This window comes from Malaya genurostris, chromosome 2 (assembly GCF_030247185.1).
Source record: "Malaya genurostris strain Urasoe2022 chromosome 2, Malgen_1.1, whole genome shotgun sequence".
In the NCBI taxonomy this organism is placed as follows: Eukaryota; Metazoa; Arthropoda; class Insecta; order Diptera; family Culicidae; genus Malaya; species Malaya genurostris.
In genome coordinates, this window is record NC_080571.1 from 198540617 (window position 1) to 198567476 (window position 26860).

The following is a 26860-nucleotide window of genomic DNA, read 5'->3' on the forward strand; positions in this document are numbered from 1 at the left end:
ATTTCCCTGCAAAACACCTGTCACCTCCATTTGTTATAATGTGGCCGATTTATTTGCATGCCAGCCCGGCTAGGATTCGTATACGTGTCAGGCTTTGGCCAAACTCCAGACCGGAGCCGAGCAGCAGATTGTAATTTGTTGCAGAGCAAGTGCCCATAATTTTCACGTTCGGAAAATGCATTGCATAAATATATTCATTGGAATTTAATATCTCACTATGCATCACATATGTTTGTTTTTATTAACCTTTTGAGGGATTGAATTTATTGCACTTCGAAAAGGAGCTCTGCGAAGGGCACCGGGGCAATTTTCCATTAATGGCTGAGATAGGACAGGTTTGACGAACAAGTAATAGAAGTTATTTGATTTTTTTTATAGTTTCGTTGAGATGAACGTCAAAACAATTTACGGACACAAGAAACTGTTCACGGAGTCCTTCACGTCTCGTCCATGGAGTTCAAAGTTGAGCACGTTCCTGGAGGATTGCATGTTTTTAGCGTTCAGTAGAGTTTAGTCGCAGATTCTTACTGACATGTGCTAACGGCTCTTAGCAGGTTCAAACACGACGCTTTCGAGAAAGAAAAAAAAAATCGCTTCAATATCTGTTGCATCATGCTGAGAAGAAATGAAAAAATCATGCAAAGTAGCGAGCATCAACATGTGAATCGCTTATTTTTTTTCTGCATAATCTTCTTCACAATGCAGTTTGAGAGGACCATGGGAAGATTAGAGAACCTGCAAGCGACTCTTTTGGTGTTCCTTTGCCGTGCCGCATGTTCCGCATAAAGTTTACGAGGCGCCAGCAGACAAAGGAGATCGTCTTTTTCTGTTTAGCGAACCGTGCTTGGGTGCAGTATTAGAAATTCACTTTTGCATGTTGGTTGTCGTGCAGGATGCATAAACTAAATAAAACAGCATAATCGAGATGAATCGTAAATTAATTGAGGTGGGCATTTATTACCCATTGTAAGGTACGTTGTGGAGATTTATGTTGGCTAGACAATGTTGCAGATTTTGTTTTGCTGACCTTTTGATTTATTTAAAAAAATCGTGTGAGAAAAATTAACATAGTTGATCTTATTCTGAACTCGATATTCAACAGGCAAGAAAGTTACTATAATTCATTGGGAGTACAAATTAATTCGGTCTGTTTTGTTGAGATCGAAATTGCGTTTATTCCAAAATTGTAAGAATTTAAAGATTAACCGCAGTATTGTCTATCGCTAGTTTTTACCACATCTCAGGCAATTTTCGAATGTTTAAAATACTTTAAACAATTGATTATTTACGTTTCGATGGGTTAGCAGTAAAACGAGTATTGTTCATATTTACTGAAATGCTGTCGAGTTCTTTCGTGTCTCGGACCTGACTCTCAGGCCGTTCTCACTTCCACTTTCACATTCACTTCACTTGATTTTACCTATTACCGGTATCACGCATAGTAAAGTGATCACTGTGGTGAAAAAAACTAATTTTTTCAACAAAATTGTGGTGGCGTGATGTTCATAATGACATCAAATCCATTCAAGTAATTACTTTTGTCTCAGAAGCGACTTTCGTAATAAGGACCTACATTCACTTCACTTGATTTCCACCGTGAAGTGATACCCATAATAAGGGTCACAGTCACTTCACTTGGTTTTCACCATATAGTGACACCATGTAGTGACACCGGCCTCAATTTAGTTTTGGATTAGATGAATGAGGATGGACAAAAGTGGTACGATGTTCCGAAAGTCCGTATAGTTTCATGACTTCGCTGACGACGTTGATTTGGTGACAGGTAACATTGAGATGATGATGGAAACGATCTGAATGCCGATGCTAACGTTTACATTGAAAAAATGAATTTCTTACGGTTGAGGAAAAGAAAAAGCTAAGACAGATAATTGCTTTTCATAAATTTGCCATGGAAAGTAATTATTTAAGATTACGTGACAAAAAATTTTACACTACTGCGAGCTGCCTTCCGGCAGTTAACCGGCACCTCCTTTCTTCGTTTTATTTATCAATTCCTCCTTATTCTTCGAACAAAATTGTTGAACAATGTAGACCTTATGCTTCAGGTTGGCCCAGAAATTCTCGATGAGACGCAGCTGGGGGATGTTGGGGGGAGGAGGGATTCCTTTAACGATCGCTTCGAGTAGCGGGCCGCCACCAGATCCGCGTAGAACACCGCGTCTTTGCGCCTATGGTTTTTCTTGACGAACGACGTAACTTCGGGTAGGTATTTTGTACTTGCATCGACCTTCCGACCAAGTGCACGCAGTGATGTAGCCTCATTTTTCGTCGGTCTTCCTCTTCAACTTCCTTTGGAGCTTCTTGTCACTCTTGTCACCGGTCGTCGGACGTCCGGAACCGGGCTTTCTTTCGATGCTCTGAGGGTTGTCTAATAGTGCCAAGAACGGGCGTAGTGCGGAACGGGCGTATCCGGCCTTCACAAAGTGTCGCACGATGTCCGTTTTTGACGCGGTAAGGTGCCGTTCTTTGAATACGCACACTTCTGAACGGAGTTGCTTCACTGGTTTTTCCATCACGGCTAGAGTTCGAATGATAGAGCTGTCAAACTTTGTTAGCTGACTCCTGGGTTACTATTTTTTTTATTCAATTATATAATTTTTAAGGTACACTGATTAAGCTCTAAGATGCCAAGGGCTTTTCCTAATTTTAATTATCAAATAACTTGAAACTAGGATAGTATATTTAGATAATGTAATGACTTTGGCAGATCCAGCCTTCAGCTGGCGATCGGCACCGGCCGGCGTATTAAATGTTACACGTTGGTAAGTATCTATGTTGGCCGCTTTTTTCTGTCCGTGTGGGTTCGCGGGGAACACCCCCAGGGTACGAATATCAGGCGGGTGGCCCGTATTTTTTTCATAGACTACAGCGGCCGTCCGTGGGTAATGATGATTATGTTATGGAAGAAAATGAAAGAAAAATATAGAGAAGTAAATATTACGGAGAACAGAGTGAAAAGGGGATATGCAAAAAAATGACTTAGAACGACAAAGATCTAATTAGTTGACATCGAGATGGTGAAAAAACGTGGGAGGGGGAAGCAGAAAATTTAGTGACAGAAGAAAGATCTTGTTAGTTCCAATTAAGATGGTGGACAGACGAAGGATGGGGAGATTCGGGCGGATGTTAGTGTCGAACCTGTGGGTAAAGTTTATTCTTAGCATCAGTCGAGGAACAGGGGTAACTTTCATAGCAAGATACAATAGATTACACTTGTATATTAATGTGTTTAAGGAATTTATATATTAGCAACATATATGAAATATCTCGACTTGCCAACACATCTCGAATCGGAACATCAGGTGGTCTACCTCGAGCCCTGAGGGAGTCCTTTAAAACAGACCTGGCGTCACAATACTCCACAAATGACCATACGACATGCGCGATGTCCTGATAACCGTTGCCACAGGTGCAGAGACCGCTCTCCATAACCCCAATACGCCGAAGATGTGCGTTGAATGTGTAGTGATTAGACATGAGCCGAGACATAACACGAATGAAATCGCGACTCACGTTCATCCTCCTGAACCAAGGTTTCGTCGATACCCTAGGGATAATGGAGTGTAGCCATCGTCCCAGTTCGTCATTACTCCATGAAGTTTGCCAACTTTCAAGTGCTCTTCGACTAGAAATACTGAAAAATTCATTGAAGCAAATTGGTCTTTCATAAATATCACCTTCTAATGCGCCTACCTTAGCCAACGAGTCTGCCTTTTCATTTCCCGGAATGAAACAATGCGAAGGGACCCAAACTAACGATATTGAATAAGACCGTTCAGATAAAGTTCGCAAGTGTTCCCGTATTTTCCCCAGGAAATATGGGGGATACTTTCATTGGCTTCATTGCCCGGAGAGCTTCTATTGAGCTTAGACTGTCCGTGACAATGAAGTAATGATCTTTGGGCGAGGTTTCAATGATCTCGAGGGTGTACTGAATAGCAGCTAATTCTGCGACGTAAACTGAAGCCGGATCACTGAGTTTGTAAGAAGCGGTGATGTTTTGATTGAAGATGCTGAAGCCTGTGGACCTGTTGATGTTTGATCCGTCAGTGTAAAACACCTTTTACCGGTTGACTGTTCTAAATTTATTATAAAAAATATTTGGGGCCACTTGAGGGCGCACGTGATCCGGAATTCCACGAATCTCTTCTCTCATGGAAGTGTCGAAAAACACAGTAGAATCAGAAGTATCCAAGAAATGAGCACGGTTGGAAACAAACGAAGAAGGATTAATATTCTGAGCCATGTAATCAAAATACAAGGACATAAAACGGGTCTGAGAATTGAGCTCGACAAGCCTTTCGAAGTTTTCAATCACCATCGGATTCAAGATATCGCATCGGATTAGCAATCGATATGAGAGATCCCAGAATCGATTTTTCAACGGTAAGACGCTCGCGAGCACTTCGAGACTCATCGTATGTGTCGATTGCATGCAACCCAAGGCAATACACAAACAACGATACTGAATTCTTTCCAGCTTGATGAAATGAGTGTTCGCGGCGGATCGGAAGCAGAAGCATCCATATTCCATTACGGACAATATCGTTGTTTGGTACAGCCTGATCAGGTCTCCTGGGTGGGCACCCCACCAAGTTCCGGTTATTGTGCCAAGAAAATTGATTCTCTGCTGGTATTTTTGTTTCAGATACCTAATGTGACATCCCCAGGTGCCTTTGGAGTCGAACCAGACCCCGAGATATTTAAATGTGAAGACTTGAGCTATGGTTTCACCCCTTAGTTGAAGCTGTAGTTGTGCGGGTTCTCGCTTCCTTGAAAATACAACCAGCTCAGTTTTCTCTGTAGAGAACTCGATACCCATTTGAAGAGCCCATGTCGACAAGTTGTCGAGGGTATCTTGCAGTGGTCCTTGGAGATCGGCAGCTTTGGGTCCTATAATAGACACAACGCTGTCGTCGGCAAGTTGTCTTAGCGTGCAAGATGTGTTGATACATTCATCAATGTTGTTTACGTAAAAGTTGTATAAAAGGGGGTTTAAGCATGAGCCCTGAGGAAGGCCCATGTAATTGAATCGTATTGTCGACAAATCACCATGCGTGAAAAAAAAGCCCCCTTGATGTCTAGGAAAACTGATGCCATTTGTTCTTTACGAGCAAATGCCATTTGAATTTCTGTTGAGAGTAACGCAAGACAATCGTTCGTTTCTTTGCCCCTGCGGAAACCAAATTGTGTATCTGAAAGTAAGCCATTAGTCTCGACCCAATTATCTAGACGGAACAGAATCATTTTTCGAACAATTTCCGAATACAGGAAAGCATAGCAATCGGCCGATACGAATTGTGATCGGAGGCTGGTTTCCCTGGTTTTTGAATGGCAATAACTCTTACTTGTTTCCAGTCATGTGGATGAATATTATCCTCAAGAAACTTATTGAATAAATTCACTAAGCGTCTTTTGGCAGAGTCAGGCAAATTTTTCAACAAGTTGAATTTGATTTTGTCTAAACCCGGAGCCTTATTGTTAAATGACAAGAGCGCAAGTGAGAACTCTACCATCGAAATCGTTTCGTTTGTATTTGATGTCGCGGCGCGAGAGAACTTCTGGTCCGGAGCAGAGTCTGGGCATACTGTTTTAGCGGAATCGAATATCCAGCGATTAGAATATTTCTCGCTTTCGTTCGTGGTGTTTTGGTTGCGCATTCGTCGGGTTGTGTTCCAAAGAGTGCTCATCGATGTTTCTTTTGTTAATCCGTCAACAAACCGGCGCCAGTAACCGCGTTTTTTTGCTTCAATTAAGTTCATCATTTGCATGTCTAACGTTGCGTAATTATGGTAATTATCAGGTGTTCTATTGGCTCTAAACTGTTTGTACGCTGAGGTTCTTTCCGCGTTCAGTGATGAGAACTCTTTGTCCCATTACGGATTGGGAGAACGGATGTTAGCTTTCGCGCCGGGTACACGTTTCGTCTGAGCTTGAATCGCAGAGTCGAGAATCAAGTTAGCCAAAAACGTGTACTCTTCCTCCGGAGGAAGTTCTTGTGTTGTTTCCAATCAATATTTCGTGTGAGGCCATACGAAACATTGATTGTCTCCGATGGTCTTAATCCGCTGGCGATTGAAATTACGATAGGTAGATGATCGCTACCGTGGGGATCGAGGAAATCCTGGGTTACTATGATTGATGCTGCATGGGTAGTTTCGTCAGTGTGGGTGAAAGTAAACTCACGAAAAATCGGAAATTTTTGTCCACTTTTTTTAAATGCAAACGTTAGGTGGACCACATTGGCTTTGAATGCATCGAAGAGATAATGCGTTCCACATGTGCTCAACACGAAATGTTCTATAAACGTTGTTCTCCGTGTGTCTCATCTCGTTTCGCAATTCACCGATGCACGGGAAGATTGAAATCTCGTGCTCTGAACAGCGATGTTAGATTTACTTTTAAACATGAGCAACAGCACCGCATTTTTTTTCTAACAAACTTAAATCTGCTACATTGTACAGTGGTTCGAACGCTTAATTTTACGCTCCTAATTGATAGCGCGTTAGAAACGTGGTTTTCAAGATACAGTATATTAAGCAAAGTTGATCAAAATGATAGCCGCCATCTTTTGAAAATTCTTTTTATGTGATTAATCTCCCTAAAAGTGATATAAAATATTATTTTAGCTCACGGTCTTCATAGGGGCTAAGTAACTTCGAGAAAGTTGTGCAAAAAGTCATTTCAAACAAATTTGCAGAAGATACTATTCCCGTAAATTGAGTAGAATTCATGATACAATGCATTTTCTGAAAAGGATCCTCTAAAACCAGTTTTTGTAAGAAAACTTAAATATTTTTAAGTTGGCGCCTCCCGAAATCAGAAACAGAAATACCTAAATGAATAAAAGCCTAGATAAAATGTAAATTATGGTAAATGATTAAAAAATAAACTGGAACAAAAAAAGTTTGATACGATGCGAACAGTGTCAAAACTCAAGACTAAATAAAATGGAGGTTAAATCCTGGATAAAATAAACGACAATATTAATAAGACACAAAATTTCACCGGATTACCGGAAGAAGAAAGTGCGCTAGCTTGCCATAGTTTTGCAAGATTTGGCAGATGAGAAAGTTATCCGCACATACTTATTTTGGATTAAAAAGATAAACGCAAGTGCACTTCGAGTACATGTTTGGATGGATCCATTATTATACGCCAGAGAACAAAATGATTACCCGACGATGGACTGAAATCGTGCTTCGAAGCGGTACGAGTGCTTGGAAGGAAGGCTCAATAGGTCGGAAAGATCATGAGCCGGTTTTTTGGGATTGTCATAGTATACTTTTGGAGGACTACCTCAATGCAAATATTAGATAAAAGACCTAAATCGCTGTAAATGGCCTTACCTAGGTTAAAATCAACGGTTTAGGGTACCTAATAATTGCCTATGCCCTTAGTTCACCTAATATCTGTTCCCAAACATCAAGTCATCAAGTTCGAACTAATATCTGTTCCCAAACATCAAGTCATCTCTGAGAAATCGATGTTTTGGAATTTCAGACCGCTACTTCCAGAACCTGATGCCAAGGGTCCTGTATAGCCAAAGTAGGTTTGTGTGGCCAGCAACTAATATGACCTACAATTTTAGATGATGTTTTCCGTTCTCCACGAATCGAAGTAAGAGAGCTATCTCGGACTACTTCGCAGAATCTGTCACAAGGCTTGTCGATTTTTGTGCTCTAGAAATGAATATTTAGAAGCTGTTAGATATGTGCGACTGAAATGGCATGACAGTAAAAGGTTAAGAAATGTAATACAATAACCTTCTCTCCGTCACGGTCTGATAGTTCTAGTGAATAAAGTGTCTGGTAAAAACATCGGTAAAAGTTGCACCGAAAATTGTGTATATAAGCAATCTTCAGTAACATTTTTTTTATCTGAGGGCACCTCCCGAAACGAAATCCTGGGTACGTGCCTGGAAATACTAGTATCTGTGTCTGAATATGAGTAATATGAGCATCATTACACCATCAGATGGATTAAAACGGGATTGAGTTAAGTTAGTTGCAAACTAAACGCTACTAAATTTCAGCACTAAGGAATTTAACAAATGCTGTTTGGGAGTAATATTCTATGTTACAATGTTCAACAATGGATGATCTATTCGAAATTCTGTTAAAACTATAGAGCCTGAGCTTGACTGGTGCAACTAGTCGGTTTACTTGGGGTATATCCTTCCGGTTGACAAACTCTTTCCGATGGGATACAAAATACTGCTGGTAAAGGAAAAAAGGGCACCTCAATACATTAAACTTTTAAGTCGAAAGTAAAAAGTTTTCAGTTGCTGATTAAAATTTTCATAAATTTTTCACTGCTTTTTGCCTCAGGGGGATCACGGATACCGACTACCTGATCCGGAACCACGAAACAGGACGAATAAACAAACATTATGCTGCGAGATGTTGTGTTTTTGCCCGGTTGAGGTGCGCCGTAGTAGATTCCACTTGCGGTTCATGTTCATCCCGCACGTTTACTCGGCGGAGGTGGCGGAAAAAGCGTCGGAAAGTCTCTTTTTGCTTGGCTGATTTTGTGTGACGTTCGGCTTTCACTGGTCGGATAGCTAGGGGTTCCGGATTTTTTTTTCATTCCGAAGCATTCGTTCTTCTGGCGGAGAGTACTTTTTTTTTTGTTGGCGGTCACAACCCGTTCCGCCATTTTTTGGTGGGGGGGGAGGCGATAAAAATTATTGTGTGCCATGTAAGCAGAAACTTTTCCCTGCCGGTCGGCGTGCTGCACCTGCGAAAAGTCGAAAAAATTTGCACTAAAATGGATGAGTTTTTCAACTAGTGTTATTTTTATCGCTACTTGCGGAAGAGAAGTTATCACACAAATGCTTCTGTTCATGAAAAAACATTGGAACTGCAAACAACATTCAGAGTTTCTTTATTTCCAGTGAAATTAAAATGATGAGAATTGACACTGGATTGTTGCTGGAATTAAGACAACCTACTATCTTGATATCTATTAACAATTTATATTGAGTGGCACAAATAATATCAATATACTATTTTAACTTACTTATCGAGAAATAAACTATGATTCAGACAGGTTGAAGAAACAGCGATATTGTAATGTGTAATGTGAGACATAACAAATAACTCCTCAACAGTACACAGTGTACATGAGTGATGCGTTGTCTTCGGGTGACTTGTGTTAAATCACATGGCATTCCCTTTTTAATGATACTTACGAGGATGATGTGTATTCATCGACTTTTCATTATTTTCGGCAATTTTGTTAGGGAATTGGGTCATTGGCTATCAGTGATAATGATATAATTAATGTTATTACTAATAATTTTTGGTAGCAATGGATTAATCATATCTGAAAAAAAAGCGTTGTTTATCTTTATTAGATTGTATAGGCTGTTGAAAACAGGCTCTTTTTTGAAAACGCGAAACTTCAAAAAATCATATCTCGAAAATTCCACATACCATATTGAAATAAACCAATACCAATATGTCGAATATTTTCGAGTTCTTTACCGAAAAAAAATAGTTTGATGAAAAAAATTGGGTGGCTGATTTTGCGTGGAATGTCTCATATTTTTCATCGATTTAATAATTTTTAGTTGGTTTGATGTAAAGTCGCCATAACTAAGTTCAGTTTTTGCAATGACTGAGTGGAAACCTATATTGGAAAAGCCAAATCAATGAGAAACTCACAGAAAAGATGATATTTACGCTCAGAGACAGGACTTAGGGTGGTAAAATGGTAGCGCGTATGCACGGAATTCATAAGAACTCAGGTTCGAGTCCTGTCTCTGAGCGTATCTTTTTCCAAAAAAATCATCTTTCCTGTAAGTTTCTCATTCATTTGGCTTCTCCGATATATGTTTCCACTCAGTCGTTGCAAAAAAATGATATTTGTTCATTCTTTACGAACACTGGGAAATATATTTTCTGATTCGTTTCCATATATTTTATACATTCTAAAAACCATAATGTAGAATGAATACAAGCATTTGATCAACAATTTGTTCATTGTTTCAAAAAAATTTGCTTATATGTTACCAACCCGCATGAACGGATACCATAAACCAACTATACCAGATACCGTCAAACGTTAAAGAGTATGGTTTGGATGATGCATGGCAAATCCCGATTTTTTTTTCAAACCGCTGTATCTCGAGAACCGTAGCATATATCAAAATTTTGATTAACATCTTTTTCATTGGAAATTTAGCTGAAAAACATTAAAAGAAAATGAATGTCATTTAAATTTGACAGTATTTTACTTTGGAATTTAGCTACAACATATCAAAAAATAAAAAAAAATCTAAAATACTTTTTTGGAGATATTTGAATTTTAAGTGTTCTTTTCAAAATAATTTATTTTTCAGCAGTACTACAATTTTTTAACATAGTCCTTATAATTACAGCATTGCAGAAGACACTAAATCGATCGAATCGATTTTTAAACATGTATGAAAATTTTTAAGGGATTTTTGCTTAGACCCTACTCAAAAGTAAGGCTAGAGTAAAATGGGCAAATTAATGTTGCAATTTGTTTCGTTTCACCATGAATAACGCTTATGCATAATTTGAGCCAAATTAAAAAATACAAAAATAAAGTTTAAAAAAAAATCTGTCATTTGCGGTGAAATTGCTCTAAGGGGTAAAATGACCCGAATTATTTGGGGCAAAATGCTTAGAAATTCGCTCACGAAAATTGTGTATAAGTTATCAATTTAATGAATAATGGCAAACAAACTAACATCTGGAAAGTATCTCTTGCACGAAATGACTACAACTGGTCTCAAATTGAATTTTGCCCCATTATACGTATTTTTCAATGCATGCAACGAGTATGTGTTCGCAATTATGAGGAATAATGGTAACTAAAGATAGTGATGGACGAAACATTTCACGTTTTATTTTCTTTAGTTAAAATATAAAAACCTTTCCTACTTTACCATACTGAAAAGGTGTACAACCTTCTCTACTAATGAGAGTAGAGTAAGGGCTCCCTATTTCATCTCAGCTTCAATTTTCATCTCATTCCTTCACCTCATAACTTTGAACATTAATCATATCTTTGAACGTACCTGAACAAAACTGTGGAAAGTTTTAAAACATTCATTCTAGGTTTTGTCACATTTTCCAATTGAAAAAAATAGCTAAAAAACCTTCAACGATCACTTTTTTCATTTAAAATAAACTCACTTTTTGATTTAGGAACCACTTTCGTCTGAAGTTCTATAATTCATCATGTTTCTGAATATTTACTAATCGATTCGTCTCGAAACATGATCACTTTTTCACATAATTACACCACTATTCAATGTCGGATGAATTTATAGTTAGTAATGTTCATTTTCCACTTGTTTATTCAACGATTAAAGACTTCTGATATTACCTGATAAGCAATAAAAGCAATGAAAAATATGAGATGAAAATTTGCACTTAATTCACTTGATTGCGCTTTATTTTCATCTCATTTCGTATCGCAAGTTTGCCAAGTTTTTTCATAATGTTAAATAAAAATTAATATTTTTTCTTCTTTAAATTATCATCAACAAGTATTTTTTGGTATCCGTGACATTAGTTTAATTATATCATTGATATTTATATATAAATAAAACTGTTTCGGATTCTAATATTACCAAACAGAGCGTGTTAAATACTAATCAAATAACCGTTGTGGCAAATCTAGTAGCACTGGTTACTTTCCGCTATACGTCACTATAACACTGTTAAATGTGTGTATTTCATCGGCTGTGCACAGAGATGCCAGATATTTTCATAAAAAATATGTATCTGTTCAATAACTCACTAATAAAATGAATCAAATTCAAATTCAAATCAAATTCAAATCGGTTCTAAGTTTAAATATAAATGTTTATCAGTGTTCATCATCAAACATTTGCACAAAAGGTTTCCATTTTAACATGTGATTTGTCCGTTGATTAATAAACTTTTAAAGAAGTACTGCAATCAAATACTAATCGATACTCAGAGAGAAAAGTCTAACGTTTTACTTCTCACTTTTTATTAACCTTTACAAATCTGTATTAAATTTAGAAAATCTGTAATCTGATTTAACGAACGCGAACGCAAAAATCTATACAACACAGATAAATCTGTATGAATGAAGGGCTAATGCCTAAATAGTAACAGTTCTTTTTTTAAGTTCTCCAAATTAACTGCAGAGTAAAATTTTAAATTTGAAACGAAAGGTAATAAAGAACGATCAAAATAATTTTAAACGTCGAAATGATTCCAAACTGTTTTTTAAAATATTGTGTGTTGTGTCATAGTTGGCATTAGGCACTTTTTAAAGAAAATTCTTACATTTAGAACCTGAGTGTAATAGTGCAATATTCTGGTTTTGATTGCTGTCGCCATTGCTAATTTATGGGATGAATAAAGGACCAACGATAGGATGAATATAAAACCTTTGAGATGAAATTAGGAGCACAGTAGTGAACATATCAGAAGTGTTTTTAGCTGATTTTTTAATTATTATTTCCAAGGAATGTGAATCAATTCCCAATGTGGAGCAAGGCGAATTAAGCAGAAATATGAAAAAATCGTAGTGATTTTGATGGCTAAATCAGGTTTTTAAGGTAACGTCCTTACAAATGAGATGAAATAGGGAGCCCTTACCCTATGATAAATCTGATGACTTATAAACCATTTATGAAATTGCTTCGCTTCGATTGTTGAAGCTCGATCGTTTCGAAACCAGATATCTAAATCCTAATGCAGCTAATGAGATTTCGGTTGATCATCAATCGTCAAGATTTGCAAATCAAAATGGCACAGTACGCTTTCTAAGTCCGGATCCGGATAAAATTTAACATTTTAGCCTGTGGATCATAATGACCCTTTATTCAGTGAACATCCTAATAAACTTAGCATTCTGCTTTCCTTCAATTAACTGTCCAAACTACTGCCACACGTTGCACTTTATAGCTTTCCTTAGCTTTACTCATTCTAAGCAAATAGAAACAAAAAAAATCAAAGTAATTGTCAGTATGACAGTATGTGATAGTTTCAAAAAAATATGTGCAACACAGCTACCCACGTCCAACAGTTTTGATGTCACAGAAAACCGTGATCTCATCACTGGTGTAGCGTATCATCATCATCATCATCATCTACAACGTCAGTGTTCATCTACTTGCACTCAGTGAGCATACCGAAAACTCTGTACGAAGGAAAGCGCAACAGGCAACTGATAATGAACACACACGCCGGCAATTTCTAGTTTCGTGCAACCTTACTCATGCCAATGGAGACGCAAGTCACGTCACACGGCACGGTCCGCAACGCAGGATAAAAACAAATCAGCTCTCTTCTCTCCATGTATCAGCCAGCGAGCACGAGGAGATGACCGTGAATCGAGAGCCAGGCTCGGTCGGCCACGTTCGAGAGGGTGGTTTTCCTGCTGCGCCTTTTTTCTGCCTACCGGTGCGATGCTGACGGCAGTGTGCCACTGTAAATTATTTATGTTTTCCTTTACAACATTGTTGCGCACCGTATTCTGACTTGCAACGAGAGAATTCGCTCTCGCAGGAGAAAGTTTTGGTTTTCTAATGCAATAATATGACTGCAGTTTCTCTCGATCGGTGGGTTTTTGTTTAATCGGGAGAGAATCGCTAGAGAGAGAGAACGGAGAGAAAGTGCAGTTAACGCGCGTGCTCTGTTTATGCTGCGATGCGAACCGCCGAAGTAAACTCGCGTGCCCGAAGACGGCCCCGGCTGGCCAAATGTATATTGAACCTTCCAGCGCGATTCGGTCGAATCCCTTCAGTCAATCTTCGACGTTCGTTTCGTTTGGTTCAGCAGAACACTGGAATCGAGCTGTAATCACGGCGTGGACGAGTCGCGCGCGGTCCTTCGCGGTTTTACCTGCATTTTGTCTTTGCCGCTCTAGAAGGTGATAGTAATTGATTGAAAGTTTAGTGCCCGGGGGAAGCAGAAGTGTGTGTGTTTGTGTGCACCAGCGACGGGAGTTCGCAGGAGGTTGGGCAGGATACAGTACATTCGTCGTGAATCACATTGCGCCACGGCGGTCTAGAAAGAACCGAAAGGAGCCAGTCGAAGGCAGCAACAGGAGTCGACAGCCTTGGGCTCATGAAGTAATAACACCATCGGGTAGGGAGCAGTGATATTTGGTGGAAAATTTTTACACGGTCGATACCGAGCCCCAACGGTTAGTCATCCTCGTGGCGGTCCGGATAACTTTTTGTCGGGTCGTATCGTCGATGTTATTATTTTTGAATTTGCATAAATTAAAAGAACCGAGAAAATGATAAAAGTGTAACGGTTTATGGCTACGGCTCACGACACGACCAAGGACTAACCGCAGAAGAAAAATATTTGTGCTGCAAGGCTCGCTGCGCTCAAGTGGATTTGTTGTAAATCGTTCACGTGTTTTGGAGTGATACGAGAAAACAGTTTTCGTTCGCACAAATTTTTGCCGAAACATCGGGCAAAGAAAGTTAATTCGAGTATGCATTCGATTTTTGAGTGACGTGACAATTCGATTTCGGCCAAATTCACCGTCGTCGTATGTAGTGTGGGCCCAGGAGGACTAGAACGGAAGAGTTCAGTTCTGCCATCAGCACCAGACAGCAGGTCTCGAGCCTAATTTATGTCAATATTCATTACACCCCCATATATTTATCCGAACCGAGAGAACCACTTCAGTCTCAAGTGTGCTAATGTATTTGACCGTTATTGATGCTGTTGCTGATGTTGTTGCTTCCGACGGTGCTAAATAGTTCCGGATTGGACGGGAACAAGTGGCCCCGTGTAATATCAATTATAGTGCCATCGTATTAATTATATCAGCGGTGACACACAAAGTGTACCTAGGGTCGCGTTTTAGGCCCCCTAACGGTGACCGGAATCCGGGCTCGCATGAATAAATCATCCCACTGTAAGCTATAGTGCACGTAAGGAATTTCATTAATTGGACTCATAGTGCTGCGGTGGTGACCTGGAAGCAGAACCCGGTGGTGCCCGGTGCGATAAATTGATTCCGGTGTTCCCCGTAGGACGAGGAAAGGTGAATGCTGTGTGTGTGTGCTTAATTATTATCAGATCATGAGAAGCTGCGGTTGACCACGAATTCAGTGACCACAAAACGCGATTAGGATTAGAATCCTCGGTGCTTGGCCTGTTTCGCTTGGTTACTAGCCCGGAACGCAATTTCGCTCAAGTGTGTGTCGGTTGGGATTTTTCAAGTGTTACCACGGTGAAAGCGAATCCAGGACGGTTGAGCTGTTCTGGAATTACTCAAGTGCCAGTGGGTTGTTGAAGCAAGCGTGGAGTGTCAGTGGCCAAATCAATCAAGCCGATCGACCCGAGACGGAATCGAGCGGAAAAGTTGGCTCGATGAGTTTGGTCGAAATGATTCAGCAGTGATAAGATTATCTACTCATGATTTCAGTTTTTTGAAATTCGACCAGTGCTACTAGTGTTGCAGTGATTGAATGTGTTGAAGATTCAAGATAGTGAATAGGTTGCGATACAGGGCTGATGTGATATTGATTGCGTTTCCCAGTCGATCCATTGAAAGCAGAAAGAAAGGCAACGGAGGAAGACGGTCAAACAAATCAAATCACACAAGGTGAGTTAAGCTAGCAGAGAAATTCCTGGTGATTGTTTAGCAAATATTGCACAGCTGAACTGAAGCCATGGCGAACACGTAGCGGATCATTATAATCGCTGTGTGCGTATTTGCTCCCGCTGAAGTTCGGTGGTCTGGAATAAACGTGCGGAATGTGTTTTACGGGTAGCAGGAAAAAAAAATCTCTAGGCAGCAAACGATATTGGCAAATATTTATCGAATAATGATATTGCCGCTCGTTACGCCAACCGTGACTGAATGCTGGCGAAGATTTGCTGTGGTCTCGATGGATCGGAATGTTTGGTCTCCTGTCGGGTTTTGCGCCTAGGTGCGCTCCGTGCCGATTTGTATAAACGATTTCATTCACGGTGTATGTTATATCAAGTGGTTTGCTTACTGGGGAAGCCAGGGACTGGGGACTGTGCGATTAGATCATGCAGTGATCAGTGTGATGGACGGTAAATCTTTAATCATGAAATCAGGAAAAGAGATTGCCTTCCGACGGTAGCAGCAATAAATTTGATTTAGTTATGTAATATTGTTTGTGATTCTGAAATTTACTCTTTCAGACGAATCGTAGGAACACATAATGGTTTTTTTATCATTTTGGTCGGGAAGGCTTTAGTTTGTAGAAGAAAAACTCTTCCCTGATTGGAATGTTAGATCAATGCACTTCCATCTTCCTGAATAAAAGTTGCCAATGCAATTAACTTCGGTAAAGAGAAACTGTAATAACGGAACTGTAAGAATCGGAAAATCATCACAAATTCGTAAATAAATTTACGTTATATTACGTTTCTAATAACTATCACTTACCAAATCGAATTTTGGTTTGTCACTGTTCAATCAAATTCTCATTATTGGTATTGATTGGTATTCTTCAAAATAATCTTCTTCAATTCTTGAAAAAAAAACAAAACAAATTGTTTGTGCATCAACTAGCATAACCTATAGAACAAAACAGTTCTCAGATCGTTTAGGCTATCCATGAGTAAACGAAGTGAGTTCCTCTATTGCAGGTACTTTTGGGACCGAGGACCAAGAACCGGTACAATCGAAGTCGGTTCGTATGGTCATCGACTAACAAGATGCACAAACTCCACTAGTTTTTATTAAAATTTCAGAAGATTTTCTACGATTTTGATATCGTACTTTAAACGATGGTGTAAATTTTCGTTTTTTTTTTGTTTCGATAATAGAGGTTTTAACCTTAAGGTCATTCGCCTCTTCGGGCCAGAAAAATTTTCTGACTCTATGTGCGGGGTTGGGAATCGAACACAGGTGGGCTGCGTGAAAGGGTATCGACTTACCCATCACGCTATACCCGTCCCCTAAATTTTCGTTGATCACTTTCATTCGAACCTAGGATTGGGAATATCGGTTTTGCCATCGCTGAGAAAAGTGAGTGAGATCAATTTTTGAGTATATGACTACTAAACAAGTAGCAATTAAAACTTGTTAAAAATGTCATGTTTCACAATTGTTACAGAACGGTTATATTTGTTGGATATGTTAGATAAATGATTTCACACGTTTTTGTAATAAATATGAGAACTATTCATATTAATGCTTATAAAACCAACTCAAAAACCTGAAGGATTAAGTTCTAAATCGGTTTTTATAACGGACCCAAGTAACATGTTGTGTTGCTGTCCTGTATTTTTCTACTGATTGTGCAATTTATCAATTTACTTTATATTACTATTCTAGTAACTGTTGTGTTATGGAAAAAGCGCATCCGTTATTACGAACATTTATTCACAACGATTGTGCAACTGGTACAAAAACTCATGCGTCGATCCTATCACAAAGGCACTAATAAAATCAGCGAAAAAACAATTGTGAAACTCGTGAGAACTACTACGTGATGTAAACAAAAAAAGGAATGACGTTTACAAAAACATTCAAACTTAATTTCTAATGAATAAGTTTCACATTTGATTTTCAATACAACAGCTCTTAACACAAACGTGGATCTTGTTAAATAATCTGTTCATAAAAAATTATAATGCAACATATTGTAGAATTGATCTTTTGTGTTTTTTTAAATGAAAAATCAACAACGAACTGCATTTTTATGGTGAAACATGTACTCGTACGCCCGAAATTTTCAAACGCCTTTGAATTAACGTGTTTTGATAATTCTAAACCAATTTCTGTGAAAATAACTGTCTATTATTTTTAATGAGAATCATCGGAATGGTGTTTAAAATACGTGTATTCGAACATTCTTTAAAATTCTCAGACGATTTTGATGAAACTAATGTGTAATTAAACCTAATAAATCTCGAAATGAATTTTTCTTGAATATTTTCCCATATGGCATCGATGGTAAAAGTGAGTGAGAAAATGGTTCACCCAACGTAATGATTTATATAATCTGAATAACAGGAAACATTACCATGGTAATATTTCGGAAAGAAATGCTCTACGTTCTGTTTTTTATCAGTTTTAATCTTCTAGTTGAATTAAACAATAATACAGTATAGTCATTTATCTTAGAGGGCCAGACTTTTGTGATACGCACTGTAGGTATTATTTTGGCAAGTCCGTGTGCTGGAGTTGCAAAAACAAGTTGCACAAGCGGTAATATATGACTATAGGAGTAACTATGATGACATTAACTTTTCGTTCAATATCTTTGAAAAGTGATGTCAGGTCTGCTTATTTTTTTCGCGAGAAGAAAACCGAATACAATTTATCTGATTGATTTTTGTTTTCATTGCGTATGTAATTTTGTTTTCATTGCGTATGTAATTCCTGCAACTTTTATGATAATAATCTCATGTCTGCAAGTTTTGCATTCAATTCAAACAGATAAATCTTGCACAACTTTTTTTCAAGTTTTGAATTTTATATCAATGTTTTTCTAAAACTGAAGAAAACTGCACACACTGATCTAAAAATTTATGAGGCAGCAAAAACAATGTGGACTCTGCAGAAATATATTTTTTACAGCAACGTTATCAATTCGGCTTAGCCTTTTTTGCCTTGCGGATAGCATCAATCATTTCATTTATTTTTCTTACAGAGATTGATAGCAATTTCGACGTATATTGTGTCCGGTACAATTATGACAGCCGTTTGGAAAGTTTTTGATAAGTTGCACAGTTGTTATAAAGGGTGATTTTTTAAGAGCTTGAGAACTTTTTTAAACAATAAAACGCATAAAATTTGCAAAATCTCATCGGTTCTTTATTTTAAACGTTAGATTGGTACATGACATTTACTTTTTGAAGATAATTTCATTTAAATGTTGACCGCGGCTGCGTCTTAGGTGGTCCATTCGGAAAATCCGCTTTTTTATCGACAAATTTTGTTCAGCGATGAGGCTCATTTCTGGTTGAATGGCTACGTAAATAAGCAAAATTGCCGCATTTGGAGTGAAGAGCAACCAGAAGCCGTTCAAGAACTGCCCATGCATCCCGAAAAATGCACTGTTTGGTGTGGTTTGTACGCTGGTGGAATCATTGGACCGTATTTTTTCAAAGATGCTGTTGGACGCAACGTTACAGTGAATGGCGATCGCTATCGTTCGATGCTAACAAACTTTTTGTTGCCAAAAATGGAAGAACTGAACTTGGTTGACATGTGGTTTCAACAAGATGGCGCTACATGCCACACAGCTCGCGATTCTATGGCCATTTTGAGGGAAAACTTCGGAGAACAATTCATCTCAAGAAATGGACCGGTAAGTTGGCCACCAAGATCATGCGATTTGACGCCTTTAGACTATTTTTTGTGGGGCTACGTCAAGTCTAAAGTCTACAGAAATAAGCCAGTAACTATTCCAGCTTTGGAAGACAACATTTCCGAAGAAATTCGGGCTATTCCGGCCGAAATGCTCGAAAAAGTTGCCCAAAATTGGACTTTCCGAATGGACCACCTAAGACGCAGCCGCGGTCAACATTTAAATGAAATTATCTTCAAAAAGTAAATGTCATGTACCAATCTAACGTTTAAAATAAAGAACCGATGAGATTTTGCAAATTTTATGCGTTTTATTGTTTAAAAAAGTTCTCAAGCTCTTAAAAAATCACCCTTTAGTTACTCCCGTTTTACATGACGATGTGAAATTTTTTGTAGAGCTTCTAGTGAAACATTAAGAAGCTGGTGATTTACTGCACAATAGTTTTAGATGTAATTAAAGTTGTTCTACATTGAATTTGAATATATATTTCTAAACATATCTAACATAAATAACATTACTAAATCAATTGTCAAACATCTTGAAAGTTCAATAAGTTACATTTGCTACTTGGGGACTGTATAATAAGTTCATTTGAACAGTTTCATTTCCAGTTTTCATTTAAGAAATATTACTGCTGTGGAACATATGAAACAAGAAACTTGTTGCACATCATACAAGCTAAGTGCGCATTTTTAATCGCACAATCATTACGAGTATCGTTAGGAAATGCAATACAAGAACAATGTTTGCTGTTGTTTTCGGCAGTCTACTGATTAGAATATATTACCAGTATAAAAGAATTTTTCCGTATTTTGTATCCCCGCTTCAAGTGACGGTATCAAATATCTAACACACTGTATCCTGTAGCACCGGAACCGGAAGTTGGTTCCGGGCGAAATTCAGCAATTCCATACAGGACCACAAGACCTTTCATTTGAATTTGAGTTTGTCAAAATCGGTTCAATCAACTTCGAGAAAACTCAGTTTCTTCCGGTCGATTTTTTAATTGATTGAATACACTTTTCTATAAGAGAAAGGTAAAAACAAGCGGTATTTAACACTCCTAATACCAAGCCTAAAAAAGTTACGCGGAGCACCAAGCCTCAAAAAAAGTTGGAATGGTAACTTTGAGCTATCATAGCTCAGTTGTTACTTGACCAATTTCGATAAATTTTACACTCTCGAATTTTGTGAAGTTTGTAGATTATTTTAAGTATATCATTATTGACGATCTTTTAGGAAAAACTAATGAAAATCTGATTTTTCCCGTTCCAAGTTTTTTTTCAAGCTCGAAATATGCCTTATCTGCATTCATGCGGCACCTGCATCGCGAATAGGATAATGAGAACTTCAACTTTACCGAGTCATAACTTTGTTGTTAGTCAACCGATTTTCGAAATTTGTTCACCATTGGAAAGGTACTACTCCCAGAAATAAAATGCACTGAAAAAACGAAAAATAGGTCTACCCAAAGTTATAATGAAAACTGTAGATAGATGACCTTAGAAAAGGTGAGACTTTCAACAATGATCGTAAATATCTGATAGCTACTAAAATTTTGATTTTGTAACGGATTGTCCAATGCAAAATTGGTTCAAAAATAATTTTTTGCAAGAACCGGACAAAACAAAATGAAGACAAAAAATGGGATAAGAACATAACCGGTTTTCCGAATCAAATGTTTTCATCCAGTTCTTGCACTCAAAGTTTTTTTTTGCCGACTGCCGCTGAGAACGATGAATGGTTTGTTTGGTTGTTGCGGGTTAAAAGATCCACGTCGTTCCCCAGTGACAATCTGTAGAATGCTAAAAATTCGTATTATTATATATCATTTATTTATTTATGTTGACCCGGTATTAACCTAATTGTGGGTTGCCGGGTCAGATACAAATATTTGGCTACGTTTGCTCGATTCTCGCAAAACAGATGATTTTTAACAATTTTTGCATTCCAAAATCCGGATCCGATTTTTGTACTCAATGTTTTCATCCGGTTTTTGTATTCAAAAATGCGTAAACGGGGTTTCTAAACTAAGTTGCACAGATTCGATTTTGGCATTCAGCCGTTCATTGGATGCAGGCACGTATCTAGAGGGAGGAACTCAAGTGGCTCTGGTCCCTCCAGAAATCAAAAATGGAAACAGAAAAAAAGTTTAATGAATGTTATAGGGATGTTGATCCTACAGATTACACCGTAAGATAGTGGTTTGAAGAGTTTCATAATGGTTACCACTGACAGTGTCAAAACTAAATCAAATTGTGGTTACAATCGAGCAAAAAACGACAATGATAATAATACATAAAATTAATAACAATGATAATAATACATAAATAAAAGAAAAAGATATCCTGCCCCTGGATCCCGCACTTATTAAAACCTCCCTGGGAAATCGCTATGAGTTTTATTTTGGAGCTCTGGACCAGTACTTCCGAAACCTGAAGCCGAAACCAGTATAGCCAAATTAAGTTTGTATGGTCAGGCACAAACTTAGAAGATGTTTTCCGTTGTTCACGAATCGGAGTAAGAAAACTATCTCGGATCAGCTTGCAAAATATATCGCATTATTATGAAGCCTTGTACTGTAATGAAATGTAATATAATAACCTAATCTCGAGCACAGTCACCAATTACATTTACATGCTCAATAATGACACTTCCAAATGGAAAAAAAGTTTTGTCGGCTAAAAACGTGAGCATCATTCTCCATCGCGATTTCAAAAACGTACTTAGCACAAATCCGGTACCCACGTGGTACCAAACCCCTAAATAACTACTATCGGTTGACAGCCAGAACGTCGTCACTTAGTTTCGTTTCTTTCGGTACGTCAGTAAAGACATAGCACTTCGGTGTGATAAGTGTATATGTAAAAAGCATTAACTTTACATCTGCTCAGCGGTTTATGTTGAGCCGTTAGGTGGCGTTAGCAGTTCAACATAAACTGCTGACGCACTGATGAGCTGAAAGCGAAACGTAAAAAATGAAAATAGTTATGTGTAAAGCCTTGGTATTACATTCCTATAGTGGAATTTGACCTTCTGTTTCAACAGACTTCGCAGCCGATTCAGAGTGTACAGAACCAGTGCATAGCTGGTGCTACGATTCTACTGACACTACGAATCCTTCTAGGTCGGGGCTCGAACATACGACAACTGGTTTGTAAGACCAGCGCCCTACGCATTGAACTGCCAACCCGGGACGATAGTTATGTGTACTTAGCACAAATCCGGTACCCACGTTGTACCAAACCCCTGAATTACGCAATAATAACGTAATTGTTTGAAATTTTGAGCATTCAAAATTCTGTATTTGTGAAACCAGAAGTCGGATTCGGATGAAACTTTTCATTTGAATCCATCCTATCATACTATGTGTTCTGTTTTGGAATTTGTGGCCGCTACTTCAGGAACCGAAAACCGGTAAAGCCAAGTTTGTATAAAAACCAGCTCAAGGTTTCATACCTTGAATTTGGAATGGTTTTCAACCAAGTAGAGAATATTTCTCGATTTTGTTGCATTTGAAATTTTCAACACACATCACCCTGTATTTCCGGACCTAGAAGATGGATCTCGATTAAATTATCCTTTCCACGAGGATGGTTTTAGAACTAACAAGTAGTGTTTGTAGCAGAATTTCACAACAAATCTGAAAATGCAACTCAAAATCATAAAATTTTAGCAAAAACAACCGAAATTTGAAAAAGTTTACATAACCTTTTCCGCATTCAGTGGCGGAGTGGTGGGTTCAGTGGCATTATATCGTGAGCAAAAATTCATTAATTCATAATTTATGCAGCATTGGGTTTTGTGTTGAAATGAAAACGAGTTGAATACAATAAAATGGGTATTGTAAGAAGTAAGTCTATTTTCTAAGTAATTGTCATTTATAATGCTAAAAATGTCCAACTCTGCAGAGCTCAATGCATTGATGTTGCTGAAGCAATAATACTTGGCTGTGTAATATCATATACACAGCAAAACAAAAGAAATTTACCGATGACGTAAATCTACATATGACTCAAGTCATACGAACGTTATTCGTAAAATGACTGAATTTTACAAGAATGATTTACAAATGTGTCGAACATGCACTACTTTGAAAACAAACGTGTAAATTTACATGCTTCAGCATTTAAAAATATGTCAGATTGCATTAAATATGAGTTAGATCTGCTGTAAAAATGAGTCATTTTGACTTTCATATATATCGGCCTCAGAAGACGTAAATTTACGCGATTTTTCCTAGGTGTGTAATAGGTATTATTTTAGATTGTAGAAATTTTTAAAGCAAAACTAAAACATCAACATTGACAGGCTACTGAATGAAATGAATACAAGCCAAGTATTATCGTTCATGTAGAATATTTGAAAATATAACTTTTATATAACCTGTGATACAAACAATGTGGCCTGGTGAACTACGAATCGAATCGATAACGAAAATACTTGAATTTTCTCTTGTCTTCAATCGTGCTTTTGAAGAAGAATCCATGTTTGCTACTAAGCTCGGGCATATACATGGTTAGCAAGTTAGTCTATACATATACATATAACCTCGTGTTAGTCATTCATAATTACTCATGATTCATAGCTCTAGTGTAAGAGTAATCACTAACAATAATGATTTAATTAGCATATATTTATACGAGCGGTAAGCCCACTGCGCTCAATCACTGAAAAAAGTTCTGGTTTCTATTAGAGTGCCTATAACCAGAGTGACGTTTTCGTGTTCGTTTGGAATGACAGCTCGGATCAAAAGTTTTGAATTGTTGCCAACATTGCGGATGACATTTCGTCACTCTGATTATAGGTACTCTAGTTTCTATGTGTCGGTTTTTCTTGTTATGCTTTGTGCGACGGTTCGTTAAACTGAAGCGGATAAAATTTTGCGCTCATTTTCTGACGCTACACTTCACCTTAATTACGATGCATTTCGGCTTAATCAACCATTCGAGACTGGATTTGGCGAAATACAATTTGAAAACAAAATTTATCTATCTTCAGCGAGATAATCTTCGACGGCATCCTAATCAAATTGCAACGTACTACACTGAGAGATATAGATCAAGCATTGTTTGATGAAAATACGGTTGAAAAGAATCTCCTAAGAACGAGTCTGCAAAGTTGTTTTCGGCAGAAAAACCCTGCCAACGAAAACATACAAAGCAAGCCCTGATAATGAAATCAGATATTAACGATAACCGCTTGAAAAACAATCAAAATAATACAACGCACTGCAAGCTCTGGCCTTTGATACGGGAACCTCAGCGATTGGAAAATTGAGATATCGCCTCCACTCGACTGTCTGGAACACATCCAATATGAGGAGCAAAAATCGGTTGAACACAGATCAGAAGCAGCCACAACAACATAACACAAAATTGAATAAAATTCCTCCCGCAATAATATTGTTTTTCGTGCTCAATTATGTCGTTCTTCCATCGTTGAGTAGCATGCTGTGCTCTTTCCTCTTCCCTTCGACTCCTATATGCCGGAGAGCCACCATCGACGCTCGGCTAAGGTTGCCAAGGAGCTGCTGATAAAACAACGATCAAAACGGAAGAGCACACGACTCATCACTGTCACTGTACGGTTTGTTGGTTTTAGTAAAAATGATAGAGACAAAAAAAAAACTCCACTGGAAACGAAAAGTAGCAAGCGGTGAATGCGCGGTAGTTTTCGATTGCCGACAGCCACGCAGGAAATCTTTATCAATCGTACGACGAAATACAACAGTGGAAACGTCGCAGCGGCGGTGGTGGTGGCGGCGGTGGCGGCAGCGGGTGATGATGCTGATGATGATGATGATGATGATGATGATGATGATGTTGGTGCCGTGTATAGTCACGCTCACGACAACTGATGCTGTTCTCCGCAAGCACAATGATTTATGAATTCAATTGATTCAGATATGCTTGTCTTCTACTTGAACTGATGTACAAATCTGACAAGGTTGTCTCTTCATTCTATACAATAACAAGGATCACCTAAATTTGTCGACGCTCGCCCGCGGGGCTGGGATAATTGCTGAAAAATGATGTTTCGAAGGTTGGCTCGTACGTAGGCGGTATGTTATTGAGTGGGGCGTGTAGCGAGATTGGTTTTTAATACCATGGCAATTTTCCTGCCGGTTTGTTTTAAGCAACCAAGGAACATCATATCTGAATATTGATTTTTTTATTTTTGAATATCATAATCGAAGCAAGTTCGCCGAACGTCGTTTAGGATGTGAATTTTCCATTAGGTATCTTTTCTAGCATTTCTCAGTAAAATTGATTGCGAAAGTTTTTGCTTTTTCTGATTACCGAACCAGAACATTACCCAGAAACAATAAAACAATCAATCATTAACTGAACGAACCATTCTCAACTGCCAGATTTTTTCCACCACCTTCTTCCAGTTCCCAGTTCATAGTTGATTTCAATTCATTCAAATTCACTGTACAAAAAAACGACAAGAAATTAAAGTTCAATTAAATGTGTAATGTTATGACCCTTACAAACGAACATAGGTTTCTCCATTCCACTCTCCCCTATCGACTAAAAAGTTTAATTGTTCGCTTTAGAGTGTACGCTTTGTCTGCATTCAATCATCTGGAAACGGAAGAAGCACATCGCGCACGTGTTGCAAGTGAAATCAGTGTAGGAATTTCCGTTTCATTTGTCTCCAATTGCTACACGACTGGTAACCGGGAGGAAGTGCAACGATTTCTTCCCGGTAGAATATTTTTCAAGTGGGGGAATGCAGAAGGTATGATACTCAAGAAACATGAAACAAAAAATGTTACCGTTAACTGGATGACGTGAAACCAAGCAAACAAATAGAAAGAAACAAATCGTAAATTAATTGAATAATTTCATTATGACGAACAGCGATCATCGACGTGGAACGTTGGGCGGACGGGTCGTTATTTTATGCGCTTTAACATGTTTTTAAACACCGCATCATTTTTGGTCGATTGAGTGTTTGCTTGTTTTTTTTTTTTTGTATTTTATTCCTGCCGTTATTACATCATTCCCCGCCTTCGTCTCTTAGCACTGGAAGCTCCCATCGAACGGTGAGCTGAGGTGCCCTCACTTGACTGTCATAAATTTGGCCATTTTTGAATGGAACTTTTTTATGGTTTTCCACTTCCAGCGTGTCGTAAACATATCATTGTGGAAAATTTCAACACAGTAAAGTTGATAAATTTATGATAAATTCACAGCTTTGTAAGCTAATGCGATCGTTTTGTGGTGGAAGGTTTGATGGCTGTACAGTAAATGATGCAATTCCGTCCAACTATCGGTTGATTGGATTTGGTTAGAAGGTTCTGGTTTTATGGGCAACAGAAGGGTTTTTTTATGGTCGAAACTTTTTTGGATCAGATGCTACTGCATGTGAGTTAGCTTTTTACATTGTTTCTTGCAGTTTTGATGTAACAGATTTTTTTATCGGTTTAGGAGAGCTGATTTTCAATGAAGTAGACCGCTCTTTGTTGCATTTCGTAATAGATCGATTATGTGAAATGCACAATCTAACAATGAAATATGCACTGTACAAGCGAATCATTTTCACTTATTGTAG

General features: G+C 38.2%; 1 protein-coding gene across 3 annotated transcripts in view; it reads left to right on the plus strand.

The window, feature by feature from the left end:
• Positions 1 to 13793: 13793 nt before the first annotated feature.
• Positions 13794 to 26860, plus strand: part of LOC131426972 (discoidin domain-containing receptor tyrosine kinase B) — a 702887-nt gene continuing 689820 nt past the window's right edge. For all 3 annotated transcript variants that reach the window (XM_058589807.1, XM_058589806.1, XM_058589808.1), the window contains exon 1: positions 13794 to 15606. The gene's annotated coding sequence lies outside the window, so the exon portion shown is untranslated. The remainder of the gene's footprint in view (positions 15607 to 26860) is intronic.